The sequence below is a fragment of the Monodelphis domestica genome, chromosome 7 (assembly GCF_027887165.1).
Source record: "Monodelphis domestica isolate mMonDom1 chromosome 7, mMonDom1.pri, whole genome shotgun sequence".
NCBI classification, from domain to species: domain Eukaryota; kingdom Metazoa; phylum Chordata; class Mammalia; order Didelphimorphia; family Didelphidae; genus Monodelphis; species Monodelphis domestica.
The window spans coordinates 279520951-279536500 of record NC_077233.1 but is presented as its reverse complement, the minus strand read 5'-3'; the positions used below and the strand labels follow the sequence as shown (position 1 = coordinate 279536500).

General features: G+C 49.0%; 1 protein-coding gene across 1 annotated transcript in view; it reads right to left on the bottom strand.

Moving 5' to 3' along the window:
• RAI1 (retinoic acid induced 1) overlaps window positions 1-15550 on the bottom strand; it is a 268555-nt gene that overhangs the window by 193389 nt on the left and 59616 nt on the right. The window lies entirely within an intron of this gene.

Here is a 15550-nt window from a genome sequence, read left to right as displayed (position 1 = left end):
ACCTCTTCTATGACAGTGGCCCTTCCTTACAGAGCAGGTGCTCAAGTTCACCGAGGAGGCTTTTCCCTATGGGCTCCCCTGTGGGACAGGGTGCAGCTGGGGAGAGGAATGGGCAGAAGTGAGGCATTCGGTCTTTTTAAGGAGAACCGACATGCCATGGTTTCCTCTTACTGTCTCTAAAGAGTGTCAGGACTCTTGGAGGTCCCTCTTGGACTTGGTGGGGGCAGGGGGAGGGGAAAAGAGGATCCCCCCACATTATCCTCTGGCCCTGCTTGTACTCCCCTTCTCCCCACCATCCCTCAGCACTGGTGATCTGCAGTCTGCCCATGGGCTGGCCTGGGCCAGCCTGAAACCAGAGGCCGGCTTCTGGCTGAGCTGCTTTCCCAGTCCAGGTGACCAGCCATGTTGAGTTCGGAAACTCAGAAACTCCTCAGTTCAGAGGCCAAGCAGGGGCTGACCTTGGAAAGGCCTTGAGGAGGAGCCCAAGTCACGGCCTGGTTTGCCTCGACAATGTCTTGAGTGAGCGGCTCAGGCCCTTCAGAGATGAGGCCAGGAAAGGCATTTCCAGCAGTGCCGCTAAGGCCGGGCGCCCTGTTTTAAGGCTTAACGGAGCACCTGCCCTGGAGACCAGATAGGCTTCCTGCTTGCTGGCTGAGGGTTCCCAGTATTTATCAGCGTGCGCTCCTGAGTCTTCCCTGTGCAGAGCCTTTTGGTTAAGGCTGAGGAAATAAAGGGCCCTGGTCACCGTTGAAGCGCTGGGTCCACTCTGTGCGGGCATGTTTCTAGGTGGGCTTCTGTCACTCCCTTAAGGAGACTCCAGACAGGAGTCAAAGCAAGCTTTCAAAGGTTTTTCTTCTACAGGCTGGGAGCAGAACCCTCTCCCTCGAAGGGGCCTATCGCTGGGCTCGAGCCCACAGAGTTCAATCCCTGGCAGAGTTTGACCTCAAGCAGGGAAGCCAGGCTGCTTTACTGTGCCCTCACCTCAGAGCGCCCGAGAAGCATGGTCAAAGCTGGGCACTGGCTCATTACAGGCCTTCCCCAAAGGGATTAACAGGGTGCCTATAAGTGCACAAGAGAGGGACAAAGTACTATATAAGGACTGATGTGGGGGGAGCTCACTAATGGCTGCCTGGCTGCATATTTTGCTCTAAAATGTCTCTCTGGCATTCCTCTTCCAACCTCCAATTTATTTTAGCAGCAAGCCGGGGCAATCCGTGGCCAGTTCTAGTTCAGGGATGAGATGATAAAGTGTGTTGTCAAGCTGAACTTTCATTGTTAAGTTTGTATGTTTTCAGTATTGTGTAGTCAAATATTCTGAGTTCATTCTTCTTATCTTTGTCTTATAAATTTCAAAAAGGTTCCTTCTCTAATCCTACCTCCACACCACCGCTTTTATTTGTAAAGTACTTAGCACATCACTTGACACATAGCAGGTACTTAATAAATACTTGTTTCCTTCCTTCCTTCCTTCCTTCCTTCCTTCCTTCCTTCCTTCCTTCCTTCCTTCCTTCCTTCCTTCCTTCCTACCTTCCTTCCTTCCTTCCTTCCTACCTTCCTTCCTATCTTCCTTCCTTCTTACCTTCCTTCCTTCCTTCCCTCCTTTCTCCCTCCTTTCTCCCTCCTTTTCTTCCTCCCTCCCTCCCTCCCTCCCTCCCTCCCTTCCTTCCTTCCTTCCTTCCTTCCTTCCTTCCTTCCTTCCTTCCTTCCTTCCTTCCTTCCTTCCTTCCTTCCTTCCTTCCTTCCTTCCTTCCTTCCTTCCTTCCTTCCTTCCTTCCTCCCTCTCTCCCTCCCTTTTTAGATTGTCTTCCACATTCTGCCTCCTAACTGTGGATTTACTCCTACAATCTGTCTTGGTCCCTCTTTTTTCCTCCTTTATTCTCTATGGTTGACCTCTGCGGCTCACATGGCTTTGTTCTAATTCCTCTCCTGAGCTACAGTCTCACAACAACAACTGCTTGCTGAACATTTCAGATTCATTGTCCCATAGACATTTCAAACTCATCATGACCAGAACAGAGCTCGTTAGCTTCTCTTCCCATAGTTCACCTCTATTCCAAACTTCCTTATCTCTGCTGAATCTACCATCTTTCTAGTTCTCCAGGTTTGCAATCTGGACTTCATCTTCCACCGTTCCATTTCACTCACGCTGTATATCCAGTCATTTGTCACCTCTCCTTATTTCTCTCAGCACATCTATCCCATCCACTTCTTTCTCTCTACTCAGTGGCCACCAAACTAGTTCAGGCCCTCATCACCTCTCCCCTGGGTATTCTAGCTGCCTCTTCACTGGTCTCCTTGCCTTGTTTCTTCCCATTCCAATGCATTCAGCTGATAAAATTATTCTCCTAACGCCCAAGTCTGACCGGGTCATTCCCGTCTCTAGCCCCCACTGTGGCACTTCAAGCCCTTTACCATCTGACCCCATATATACTAGGGGCCAGTCAAACTGGACCTCTTCTTCCTCCACGCCTTTGCTTTGCTTGCCTGTCCTCTGCCTTTCATGCTTAGAATTCATTCTCTCCCTACCTCTGTCTCTCAGAATACCTGGTTTCCTTCAAAGCCTCTTCTCAAGGATCAGTTTCTTCTATAAGAAGCTTGTCCTGAACCCTGGCTGCTGCTGCCCCCCTGCCAAAATAATCTTGTGTCTTGTATCTATTTGGTACACACACACACACACACACACACACACACACACACACACACACACACACACACACGTACACACGTCTGCTGTTTCCTCTGGCTATATTGTAGGCTCTTGGTGGCAGACATGGTTTCCATTTTTGGCTTTACATTTCCGCTAGTAATGTGCCTGGCATATAGTGAGTACTTGGGCAATGCACGGTCCCTTTAAGGTTTGTTGTTGAGTTCTGCTATAGAGTCCTAAAACACAGTTTCTCTAAGAGACAGTTGCTGGGGACTGAGTCTGACTCAGATATCCATGACGGGCAATTGTTGCCGAGTTCTGAATGTGACAAGCTGTTAGCACTGGGAGGGTGTGGACATGAAGGACTGGCGTGATTTTGCAAGAAATGCAACGTGCCTGATTTCAGAGAGGACAAGAAATGGATGAAGCTAAGATCTAGTTGTTTGCAGGGAGGAGCCAGAATCGGAATCGGCAAAAACAAGAGAAGAGAGGAACAAGGTCAGGTTTCTGATCTGCATCAGCTCCCCGTCAAGCGAGCACTCAGGAGTGCTACAGCTGTGCTTGAGGAGTAAGTGTAGCCGCACAAAGGAGAGGTCTGGAAGCAGACAAATCAGAGCAGTCGCCCCACACGTCAGATGCAGGGAGATTAGGTCAGCTCAGCAGCAGAATCATATATCTTTAGCGCAGAAGGTACATCCTCAGGGCCATTTATGGACAGTTCCAGAGACAGGAAAAGGACACTCAAGTTCACAGTTCCAGAGTTGTGGGCCACCCTCGGCATGTGTTTTCTTCACTCATGTGCCTCCTTGGCAGGTTTCTATAATAGGTGGCTCTTCTCCCCAATGGATACTCAATATGTGAGTGAGATCATGTGAGCCCGTGATTATGAGTGAACTGGAACGGGCTTATTATTCATGCATTTCCTTTAATATAGAAGAATCTACACTATTATTATTCATTCTTCTGCCTTATTACTGAATTAATGGTTAAGTTCAGGATCTAAAGGTCCTATTATTGTGAGTGTCCGTTTGTATACATAGAAACACATTGGTGGGGGCTCCGAAGCGAGAGTGATAAATAGAGGCAGTATATTCACAAAGAAGGTTACCTCTGGTACTGTAAGAGAATTTAAATTTAAAGCGAGTGAATGGGTGTCCCCGAGATAGGCGAGGGGAGAGTATAGAGCATAGCTACTACGCTTACTAAACGTTTGTCTGATTAGTCAGAAAATAATTGTTGACTAGAGGCCTCATCTGGTGGAGATAGTGATGATTCTGAAGAGTCAGCAGGCTGGACAGGACTGCCTGAGAAAGCTCGGGAACTCCCGCACTGGAATTCCAAGGGACACCCCTGTTCTAAACCTTCCCTTCATCTCACGTCTATCTCTTTTACTGAGAAGCGGCTCAGTGGATAGCGCGCCGGACCTGGAGTCAGAAAAAAACGAGTTCCCATCGTCCCTCAGACACTCACTAGTGTGTGGCCTGGGACAAGCCTTTGTCTGTTTTAGTTTCCTTATCTATAAAATGGGGATAATAATAAAGGATCAAATGAAATAATATTTAAAAATCGCATTGCAATGCTTAAGGAACTGTATAAATGCTAACTATTATCATATCACTCATCTGCTAAAGAACCGTCAGTGGCTCCTTATTTCCCCTTGCATCCAGTCCACATTTTCCTGTCTTTTAAAGCCATCCATTCCTCTGGCCTCAGCCTACCAAGCCAAACTCACTTCTTACTGCTTCCCAATACCAACCTGTGCTTTCAGCCAGGGATCTCTATTTCCGGAACATAATGGTTCATTCCTGCTTTCCTGTCCCCGTCTGGAAACCAGTCCTCTGTCGCTCTTCCCTGTCCACCGGCATGGTGGCCAGCTTCAAGGGCCAGCTGAAGGCTGCCTCCTCAGGGAAGCCTCCTCTGCCCTTCTCCCCTGCGTATCCCAGTACCGCCCACAGAGAGCTCTCTGCTGCGGACTTCCAGTGCCACTGTCGTCGGTGCGCGACACCTCAGTGTCTTAAGGCTTTCTGACCTGGACCTCTGCCCAGAGGGCTCTGCAATTCTGCACACCTTGGACCTAGCCCTATCCAACCAGATCCGTAAATGGAGAGTAAGGCACGGACGCACAAAAGGAGTGAGAGCGGCTCTTCTTGTGGTGCCAAAGGCCTGCAAATGGAGGGGCTGCCCACGAGTGGGCACGGGCTGTGATGAATCGCGGGGATGAGGAGCAGGACGCATCAGAAAAGCCTGGGGAGGCTCCCACGCATGGACGCGGAGTAAAGTCTGCAGAAACAGGGGAGCATCATACACAGTAACAGGGTCGTGCTCACCAGCTACGAGTGGCAGCGTTTCTCAGCAAAGCAAGGACCTGAGATGGTTTGGAAGGATCATTGCCAGAGAAGGAACTAATGGGGTAGGAATACAAGTGGAAGCTTCTTGCTTCATTTTTTGAGTCTGTGTTTTTCCCACACCACGACTGGCGTGGAAATGTTGTGCATGCATACACGTGTAAGCTGTATCAAACGGCGTGCCTTCCTAGGACGGGGGAAGGAGGAGAGAGAGAACTTAGAGCTAGGAAAAAAGAAGGTTGAAGAAAACCCTTACATGGTCTCTAATGGGTTTTGCTTTTGCTTCCCCAACTAGACTCAAAGTTCCTCGAGTGCTGGGGCTGTCTGAGGGCCCGCTTCCTCCCCTGCAAAATGAGGGTGCCAGAACAGACGGCCTCTAAAACCTCTTCTGGCTCCACAGTTTATAAATACGTAAAATGTCAATATATTGTGGAAAGCACCCGGCCTGGGTCTAACGATCTAGGTGCTACGACCCAGGCCAGGGGTCTTCTCGTTGCTTACACGAGACGTTCCAATCCCCAGCTCTGTCCCTTTGCACAAGCGGCCCCTCATGCCTACAGCGAAATCCTTCCTCAGTCCACCCCTACAATCCCATGTACGTTGAAGCTTGGCTTCCAAAGGGAGACTTCTCAGAGTGCTCCCTCCTAGGGTTTCCCTCTCTCCCAACCCCTCCTCCCACCAACTCATTCGTATTTACTTGTACACTTGGCTCGTGGAGTCCCTTTCAGTTGTCCGATTCTCAGCAAAGATAAGAGTGGTTTGCGGTTCCCTTCTCCAGCTCATTTTATAGACGAGGAAACGGAGGCAACCAGGATTAAGTGACTTGTCCAAGGCCACACCGCTAAGCACATGTCCGAGACCACATTTGAACTCAGGAAGATGAGTTTTCCTGACTTCAGGTCAGGCGCTCTTTCCGCTGCCCCACCCAGCTGCCCCATATTCCTTATTGGTGCACGCTCGTGCACACACACACACACACACACACGTGTGCACGCACACACGTGCACACGCACACACACGTTGTCTTTCCCGACAGAATGTAAGCTATTAGAGGTAGGCGCTTTTTCATCGTTATTTCCCCCGCACCCAGGCCAGCATCTGGTGGATTAGTAAGCAGTTGATTGGTGGATACTTCCAGCTTTTCAGATCCCGTCTCTTCTGTAAAATTGGAGGCGTCCTTCCGCCTTAAAGTTCCAGGATTCTGAGAGGCAGCCCAGTCAGTAGAGGAGCCCCGGGTCCCTCTGGGCTCTGGCCTTCAGAGGGCTCCCTTGGACGGCCTCTTGAACCCCACCAATCCGCGCTGGCTCACGGCTGCTAGGTTTTATACACACAACGATCATTCAATAAGCATCATTACGTTCAAGGCCTAGTGGTAGGCGCTCAGGCCCAAAGACAGAAAAACGATAGGATCTCTGCTCTCAAGGAACAAGCTGACAGGATGGGAAGGGCGGGGGGGGGGGGGGAGCACCTCCACCTGGCCTAACAAACTGACAGGATGGGAAGGGCGGGGGGGGGGGGGCACCTCCACCTGGCCTAACAAACTGACAGGATGGGAAGGGCCTCCACCTGGCCTAGTAGAGCTGACTGGTACATTGTGAGCATTCACATTTTGGAAATCAGTACACGTAATAAATCAAGGCTCTATTTATTGTTGTGTTGATGGTCTAGAATTAAGAAAAGGAGGGCAACCATGTTAATAATGAAGATTAAACTTAAAAGCGTATTGTGGAGGGCAGCTGGGTGGCTCGGTGGAAAGCGTGCCAAGCCAAGAAAACCCGAGCTCAAATCTCACCTCCGACACTTACTAGCTGTGAGACCCTAGGCCAGTCATTCAACTCTGCCTCGTTTTCCTCATCTGTTAAATAAGCTGGAGAAGGAAATGGCCGAGCATGTCAGTGTCTGTCTAGAAAACCCCAGATGGGGTCCCAAAGAGTCAGACATGATTGAAGAAGTGACTGAACGAATCAATTGGGATTTTAGAGTAACTGACACCAAAAAACAACTTTGACTTCCTTTCATAGTTCTTACACTGGGGAAAACAAAGAAGAGAGGCGAGGTGCTTCCTCCCTTACTACGCGAGTTTGTCCCAAATAGTTAGGATGTGGCGGCTGTGTGCCAGACACGGCTGCTCAGGTGCGGCTCTTCGTAGGCCCAGCTAGAGCACTGCCCACGGGGAGATTCCACTCTTGCTGGGCTCGGCACGGAGAGGCTAACACAGGTCTGGTGAAGTCACCGCGCTGCCAAAGCAGCCCACGGACACAGAGGAGAGTGAAAACAAAACCCAATCAGGGCGGGCGGATGAGCGGTCAGAGCAGGGGCAGGAAGGGCTCCCCGGACCAAGTGGGGTGGACGCCCGGGCCAGAGGAGGTGCCGGGGCGGGGTGGCGGCCCTCCGGATGAAGGGGGCAGCACGGAATCACGCACGTCAGCGTGACGAGGCGTCACCGGTCCAGTCTCCAGCAGGGCGCGAGATCCCAACAACCTCCCGCGTCTAGGATCCTCGAGGCAGTCAGGTGGGGCCGCGGACAGAGCTCTGGGCCGGGCGGCAGGAAGAGTCCCCGGTTCAAATCTGGTCCTGGACACGTCCCGGCCGCTTGACTGAAGATGACGGCACAACAGGACCCTGCGGACGGGAGTTGCTCTTTTGACCGTGCCTGGCACACAGAAACCATCCAACGCTGACGGATAACCCGACGAGGCACACCACCCAGTGGGGGACTGTTTTTGGGTGTGAAGCTTTTCCTTGGACCCTACATAGCCTCCGTGTCACTTTGACTCACTGGTCTCAGACCGAACAGTCACTCTTCCCCACGACAGCCCTGAAGATATTCCAGTCAGAATTTTAGAGCTGGAGTCAAGAGGGAGGTGGCAAATGTTGAACAACCAACTTTCAAGAACTACATGCTTGCTTGACACGCTCTAACTTTAATCTGTGTTATTAGCATTTTCTCCATCACTTTGTTAAGTCTAGACAATCAACAAAGCAATCATTCAGGCCCTGATTTGCAGGGTCCCCTGATTTCCTAGGCATAAATATTCACGGTAAAAATTTAACAATCAAGTCTTAAGGAACCGTCGGCTGCAGCACCCCCACACCATCGGTAGGAAGGACCATTAGTAGCCATCTTGTCCCCTAAGAATTCCTTACCATAAAATACCTGGCAAGTGGGGCGTGGAGACTTCCACTGAAACCAAACTGGCCCCCCAGCCCGCAGGGCGGACAATTCGACTTTTGTACAACTCCGCGACCAAGTCTGAATGGGCTTCTTGTGCCTATGCACCAGCGCTCTCCGTTCTCTTTTCCGCTGAGCCGAGTCCTTCTAATCCTTTCCCCACAGGTCAGCCCTTCGAATTCCTGGTCAGGGCTGGCATGAGACGCCTGAATCTTCTCCTCTCATGGGTAAGTAGCAAAGCGCCTTCAATGGCCCCCGCACGGCACACAGGTAAGGCCCTTCTTGCCGTTCTGGTTGCCCAACCCTGGATAGCCTCTTACCAGGGCCTTTCTAAGTTGTGATGCTCAGCACGGAACACAATACTTCTCACGTGGCTTGAGAGAATACAGTGGGACGCTCCCTTTCTTATTCCTGGAGGCGACTCCTCTCTCAATGCAGGCCAAAGTCTCCCGAGTTTTTTTTAGCTCTGACATCACACTGCAGACTGAGCTTGCAGTCCCCTAAACAGACACCCAGATCTTTTTCAGAGACATTGAGGAAGTCCTACCATTTCCCCCATTCTAAACTTGTGAAGTTGATTTTTTGATCCTGTGTCAGACTTTACATTTACGCCTACTAAATTTTAATCTTGTTTGATTTTTAACCTCGTGCTCTAGTTTGCCAAGATCTTTTTGGATCCCGACTCTGTCATTTAGTGTATTAGCTGCCCTTCCAGCTTTGTATCATTTGAATTTTTTAAAAACCCTTTCCTTCTGTCTTAGGATCAATGCTAAGTATGGGTTCCAGAGCAAAAGAGCTGGAAGGACTAGGCAGCTGGAGTTAACCTAGCTGCCCCTGTCACTTGAAAATTTGATGAAGACGCCATCTATGCCTTTATTAAGTCTTAATAAAATAAAAACAAGTCGCTGGGGCATGTCATTGGAGACCACTAGCCAAGTTAATATTGAACTATTATATTCTTTAAATCCAGCCAATCAACCAGTTCCAAATTAGCCTAATTTTAATAGTATCAATTCCATATTTTTCTATCTTTTCTACAAGAATAAGATATTTTTTCAAATGCTTTGATAAAAATCCAAGTAAACCATATCTATAGCATTCCTCTGACCTACTAAGTTTAATACTCTTGTCAAAAAAAGGAAATAAGGTTAGTCTAACTGTTCATTATTTCTTTAACGATCCATTCTAGAATTTTTCCCAGGAATTTGCAAGTCAAGCTCAGCGGCCTCTAACTTGCAGACTGTGAAAATTGGGACAGCATTTCCTTCTTCAATTCAGCAAGACCTTCCTCATTTTCCATGATCTTTCGAAAATCATTATTAGACTTCTCTTATGTCCCTCTCAAGTCTTTTTTCTCCAGGTAAAACATTCCAAGTTCCTTCAACCATTTCTCACATGGAGTCATCATCATCCTCATTGTGATTATGATGATTATCATCAATTTTTAGCGAGGCTGTAAATTTGAACAGGCTGCTGCAATGCATTCAGCACACCAACTTCTTGGCTATCGTGTTCTTCCTTGAATCTTCTCTCCTCCAAGTTAAATATGCCCAGTATTCCTTCAACCAATCCCCATGTGACATGGCCTCAAGAACCTTTACAATCTTGGATAATAATAATAATTTGTATTAGTATTTGTATCAGAGGCAGCTTGGTGATGGGCCTGGAGTTAGGAATATTCATCTTCTTGAGATCTAATCTGACCTCAGACACTTCCTAGCTGTGTGACCCTGGGCAAGTCACTTTACCTCCATTGCTTGGCACTTGGAACCAATATACAGCACTGATTTTAAGATGGAAGGTAAAGATAAAAAAAAAAGCCTTGCCATATATAACAGGGGGGCAGATTAGCCAGTGAGGGTCCAGTTCTTATGAGAATCAGGACAACACTGGTCTTTCTCCAATCTTGTACCTTTTCTTCCCCACAGTCCTTCAAGTATCACTCACAGTAGCAGTCACACCTGCTAGTTCTTTTAGGACCTGAGGATAGAGTTTACCTGGCCAGGGTGACTTACATAAACAAGGGCAGCCAGGTGCTCTCTTACTAGCTTTTTGTTTTGGGAACCACCTTCCCATTAGTAATTTTTGTTGCCATTTCCATGGTAAAGGTAATTTTACTTTGCAGAAAAACCAGAAACCAATAATAATCGAGCAGCTCTGGCTTCTCTCCATTATCAGTTATCATTCCATCCACCCAGCAAAGGTCCTATATAATTTGTATCCTCCTTTTTTCTCATAACATAGCAAAAACAAAACAAAACCCTCAAATAAGAAGAAAAAAAGCCTAGCACTTTTTACTGTCCTTCATTTCCCTCACCAGCTGTTCATCCTGAGTGTTCCTCACACTTTTTACAGGGTCATGCTCCACTGTTATATTCACCTGGCCATGCTTCTATCTTCTATATACTTCTTTTAAAAATCTAAATGGTGAGGGGGCAGCTGGGTAGCTCAGTGGATGGAGAGCCAGGCCTAGAGAGGGGAGGTCCTGGGTTCAAATCTGGCCTCAGACACGTCCCAGCTGGGTGACCCTGGGCAAGTCACTTGACCCCCATGGCCTAGCCCTTACCACTCTTCTACCTTGGAACCCATACACAGTATTGACTCCAAGATGGAAGGTGGGGGTTTAAAAAAAAATCCAAATGGTGAGTTCCTTATATATCCACATGGGCCTCTCTAGATAAATCCCCTTTTTCTTCCTCTTTGGAATTGTTTCCCTTTGTGTTTTCACATCTCTCATCCCTCCTGAGCTGACTTCCCCTAAAGCACTTTAGTCCATGGGATTCTATCTTTTCTCTCAGCCCTTTGAAATCTGCTCGCCCCAAATCTGAGGTGCATGTTAGATTAGGTCAAAAATGTTCTCTAATTCCTGCTCCTCAGTTCTAGGCTAGATTGATCACTTCACCTTAATGCTTTCATTATTCCTGCCCAGGCAACCAGTTCCTTCCTATTTGTGTTCATCAGATCCAGAATAGGGTTTTCTCCTTGTTGTTCCTCCGCTTTTTTGGAGAAAATTATCACTAAGGCACGTAAGGAAGTCATTGGCTCCTCAGATTTGGGCAGAGAGCGCCAGCATCTACCTGGACAGCTGAAGTCTCCTATTGCTGTTATATTATGCTAGAGCAGATCTATTTCTCAGATTCCCCCTCTACTTCCTATTTCTGTCCAAATGGCTTGCGGTATGTTCCACAAGCAAAATCACTTCTGTGTCCTCCTTTTGACCTTCGCCCAATACTGTCTTGTCACGCCCCCCCCTTTGGGCTCCGGGTGTTCTTGTCTCCCTCTTACCTGCCTTGTTTCTTTTGAGTCAGGCAGACCCATCAAGGGCTGTAGCTCTGTCAGGGGCTCCACCTGCCAAGTCTTAGTGACATCTATGAGGTCACATGTGGTCCGCTACTTCCTACTTTTTGTTGCTTAGATTTTGGACGTTTATAGGTCGGTATTTGAGGCCATGAATCTCACCACTGTCTCCTTCCTTAGACTGTTGTTTTCTGTGAATTGATCGGTGTCCCAACTGTTTTTCTCCCGACTTTGTAGCTGCTATCTACGTATGTAACCTGGGGGATATGCATGCTATGTATGGAGACAGAGACAGAGACAGAGGGGCAGAAAGGAGGGGGACAGAGACAGAGCATCAGTCTCCTTCTTCCCAAATCTCTTTTAATTTAAAGCCCTTTGATTAAATTTGCAAGGTACCTTACAAATCCATGATCAGTCTTTGTTAGGTAACCCCCCTCTCTGGCCAGGAATCTGTCAACTCCGCATCACAGAGCCGTGATCCGGCATTCCAAATCCTATTCTCAGACACCACCTTCCTAGCCAGCTGTTCACTTCCCAAATTACTTTTTCTCTTCTGCATCCCTTCCCTTCAATGAGCAAAATGAGGAAAACACAACCTGTGCCCTTCTGGTCTTTGGTTTCTTGCCCAACACGTCGTAATCGTTGGCAATGCTTTCTAGATTCCTTCTGGAAGGGCCTTTTGTGCCCACGTGAATCACCCAAAGTAGGCAGCCATCATTCGCCTTGGGAGGTTCCCTAGTATGTCCCGGATGCAGGCCCCAGGAAGACAACAGGCCTCTCTTTAGCTGTTAGGCCGGCAGATAGCTGCCTTGATCCCTCGCCCACCCCTCCTCCTCCTCCCTCCTCTGCCCCTCACTGGATGATCTATTTTCTCGTGCTTTCCGTGGCTCTCCTTTATCATTCTTGGGAGGACAAACAGTTTCTTCTTCCTCAGAGCATCCAGCTCTCTCCTCTTCAAGAATAGCCTCAAATCTATTTTAAAAGCCTCCTTTGTATAGGCGCCCTTCTCATTCCTTTTCTCCTCTGGGTAATATTCTCTTTCACTCTCCATTGTTCTCCTTGATTGGGAGGAGGCCTGGATTCTTGGTTTCATTTTGCAGCATGATAGAATAGATGGGACAGCTAGGTGGGGGACCCAGTGGATACAGGGCTGGTCCAAGGTCAGGAAGACTTCTCTTTCGGAGTTCAAATCTGGCCTTAGACACTTACTGGCTGTGTGACCCTGAGCAACCACTTTCTGGGTCTGCCTCAGTTTCTGCATCTGTCAAATGAGCTGGAGAAGGGAATGACAAACGAGTCCAAGATCTTTGCCAAGAAAACACCAAATGGGGTCACTAAGACTTGGACCTGACTGAAAAATGCTTGATCATAACACAGAAAACAAGACACTGGATCTGGAGCAAAAGGACCCGTGTCTAAATCCTTGGCTCTACTAACCACTATTTTATGTGGCCTCAGGCAAGTTACTAAACTTCCCTGAGGTTCACTTCCTTCCTGCTCCTCTTCCCCCACTGAAGACACGTCTCTGTTTCCTGTAGGAACCTGCATCCTCCCTACCAAGCGGGACAATGGAGAAGCACCCTTCTAAACCTTCAGCTTCTCTTCAGAGGGAGATGGGCTTATCCGTGAACCATCACTCCGTCTACCCCTCACTTTCCCCCTTCAGGTTCCCGTGTCAAACCCCCCCTTTGTTCTGTTCAGGCGTTTCAGCTGTGTCCGACTCTTCCTGACCCCATTTGGGGCTTTCTTGGCAAAGATGCTGGACGCGGCTTGTCATTTCCTTCTCCGGCTCACCTTCCAGATGAAGACAGAGTTAAATGATGGCGCGAGGACACAGCGCTGGTGCAACTCCCTCGGAGCGGTCCGGATAGCGTCGCTCCTCTGCGGCCCAAGTACCTCACCCACACTCGGTGTGAGACGGACCTGGACATCCCACAGTGCATGGGAGAAGCCCCCCCCAGACACGCCTCCACACTGACACCCGTGCAGGAGCCCTTCAACCAGGGATAGTATCGGCCAAAGCACTCTGTCCACTCTGTCCGCAAGGAGGTCAAACGGGAATTTTGTCGAGTCCTTCCCGAAACCGAGACACTCCACACAGACCCCGGATCTCATCGAAAAAGGAAACTGGCCATTAAACAGCAGAGCCAAGAAAGGGAAGCGGCGGGCGAGCCTTTGGAAAGGCCTTCCAATTCGGAAGGTCAACGATTGAGTTCACACATCCTTGGATCTTACCACTGATTCCGCGGGTTGGAGTGGCGGTGTGGCCCGAACCTGAAATGTCCCAAGGGAAGAGGCCTTGGAGAGCCTCTGGCCCGTCTGCCTCTTTTCCAGAGGAAGAAACGGCGGCCTCAAGAGGGCCCAGCGGCTCGCCCAGAGCTAAGCAGCCAGTCAGTAGCAGGGCTTCTGGAAAGCAAGCCTCCTGCTCTCCAGGCCTCGTGGTCTGCTCCCCCATGGGGCAGGGAAGGCTGGCGGCGACACCCCGACCTGCAGAGAACCAGTCTTCAGGGAGCTTAATTTGGGGGAGCTCTGCAGGGTGGCTCGGGGCAGACGTTTGGACCCTGCCCCGGGGCAGTGGCCATCGGGACTGAGAAGAGAGGAGAAGGCGCGTGTGGCTCAGCCTTCCTCTGGGCAGCGCAGGTTCTCCCTGTGCCGGGGCAGTTTTGAAAGCAAACTCTCTTCTCTGTTATCCTGGTCTTTCCATTAAAACCCCAGAGCCCCAGTTGTGACTTATGCAGTTATTAGGGAAAGGGAACAACGGGAGGGGAGCTTTCATTCCCAACCCATGTCAGAAGATAGAAAGAGAAATGAGGCTCCCGGTCCAGCAGCAGCAGATAGCAAGGGCAGCCTCTTTCTAGACAACCTACCATCGAAGGCTCTAAAACAAGTGAACTGATAGGACTCTTTCGAGATGCCAAGCAACTTCTCACACACACACACACACACACACACACACACACACACACACACACTAGTGTAGTGTCAGCAATACAAAGAAAAGAAACATCAACAAGCTTTTTCCTACCTATGGCCCTAGAAAATAAAATGAAATAAAATAAGAGTTAGGGGATGGGGAGGGATAAAAGAAAAAAAAAAGACAAGGTGGGAGGTGCTGAATGGAGTGGACTGAAAGGAAGAGAAGTCCCCAACCAACTTGTTTCACAAAGCTGTGTTTCCCTCCGAGTTCTCTTTTCTTTTGGGAGGGAGAGAGAGAAGAAAAAGAGGAGAGAAAGAGGAAAAAGAAGAGGAGGGGAGAGAGAAGAGGAGAAAGAGAAGAAAAAGGAAATAGGAAAAAAGAAAGAAGAGGAAAGAAGGGGAGAGAGAAAGAAGGGAAAGAAGAAAAAGAGGAGAGAAAGAAGAAAAAAGAGAAGAGGAGGGGAGAGAAGAAAAAGAGAAAGGAGAAAAGAGAAAAGAAGAAAAGAAAAGGAGAGAAAGGAAAAAAGAAAAATAAGAGGAGAAAGGGGGAGAGAAGGAGGGAGGGAGGGAAAGAGAGAGAGACAGAGACAGAGAGAGAGAAGGAGAGAGAGGGAGAGAGAGAGAGAGACAGAGAGAGAGGGAGAGAGAGAGAAGGAGGGAGGGAGGGAGAAGGAGGGAGGGAGAGAGAGAGACAGAGAGAGAGGGAGAGAGAGAGAAGGAGGGAGGGAGGGAGAAGGAGGGAGGGAGAGAGAGGGGGGAGAGAGAGAGAGAGAGAGAGAGAGAGAGAGAGAGAGAGAGAGAGAGAGAGAGAGAGAGAGAGAGAGAGAGAGAGAGAGAAACAGAGAGAGAGAGAGAGAGAGAGAGAGAGAGAGAGAGAGAGAGAGAGAGAGAGAGAGAGAGCGCGAGAGAGCACGCACATATAAACAACAGGAGGGAAGAGCCATTGTTCCTGTACCATTTATGGCTTTCAAGGACAGGTAATTATAGAGCTGGACACTCCTACTTAATAATCCGAATTTAAGAAATGAAGAATCAGCCCCTTCCTCATCTCATTACTACAGGGTACAAAACCGGCAGTGACTTGGGCTAATGGAGGCCTGGCCCTGCTTAAGGGAATCCAGCTTCCAGCCAAGACATTGGGTGCAGTCATTAATCTAGGTCAAGTGCCAACAA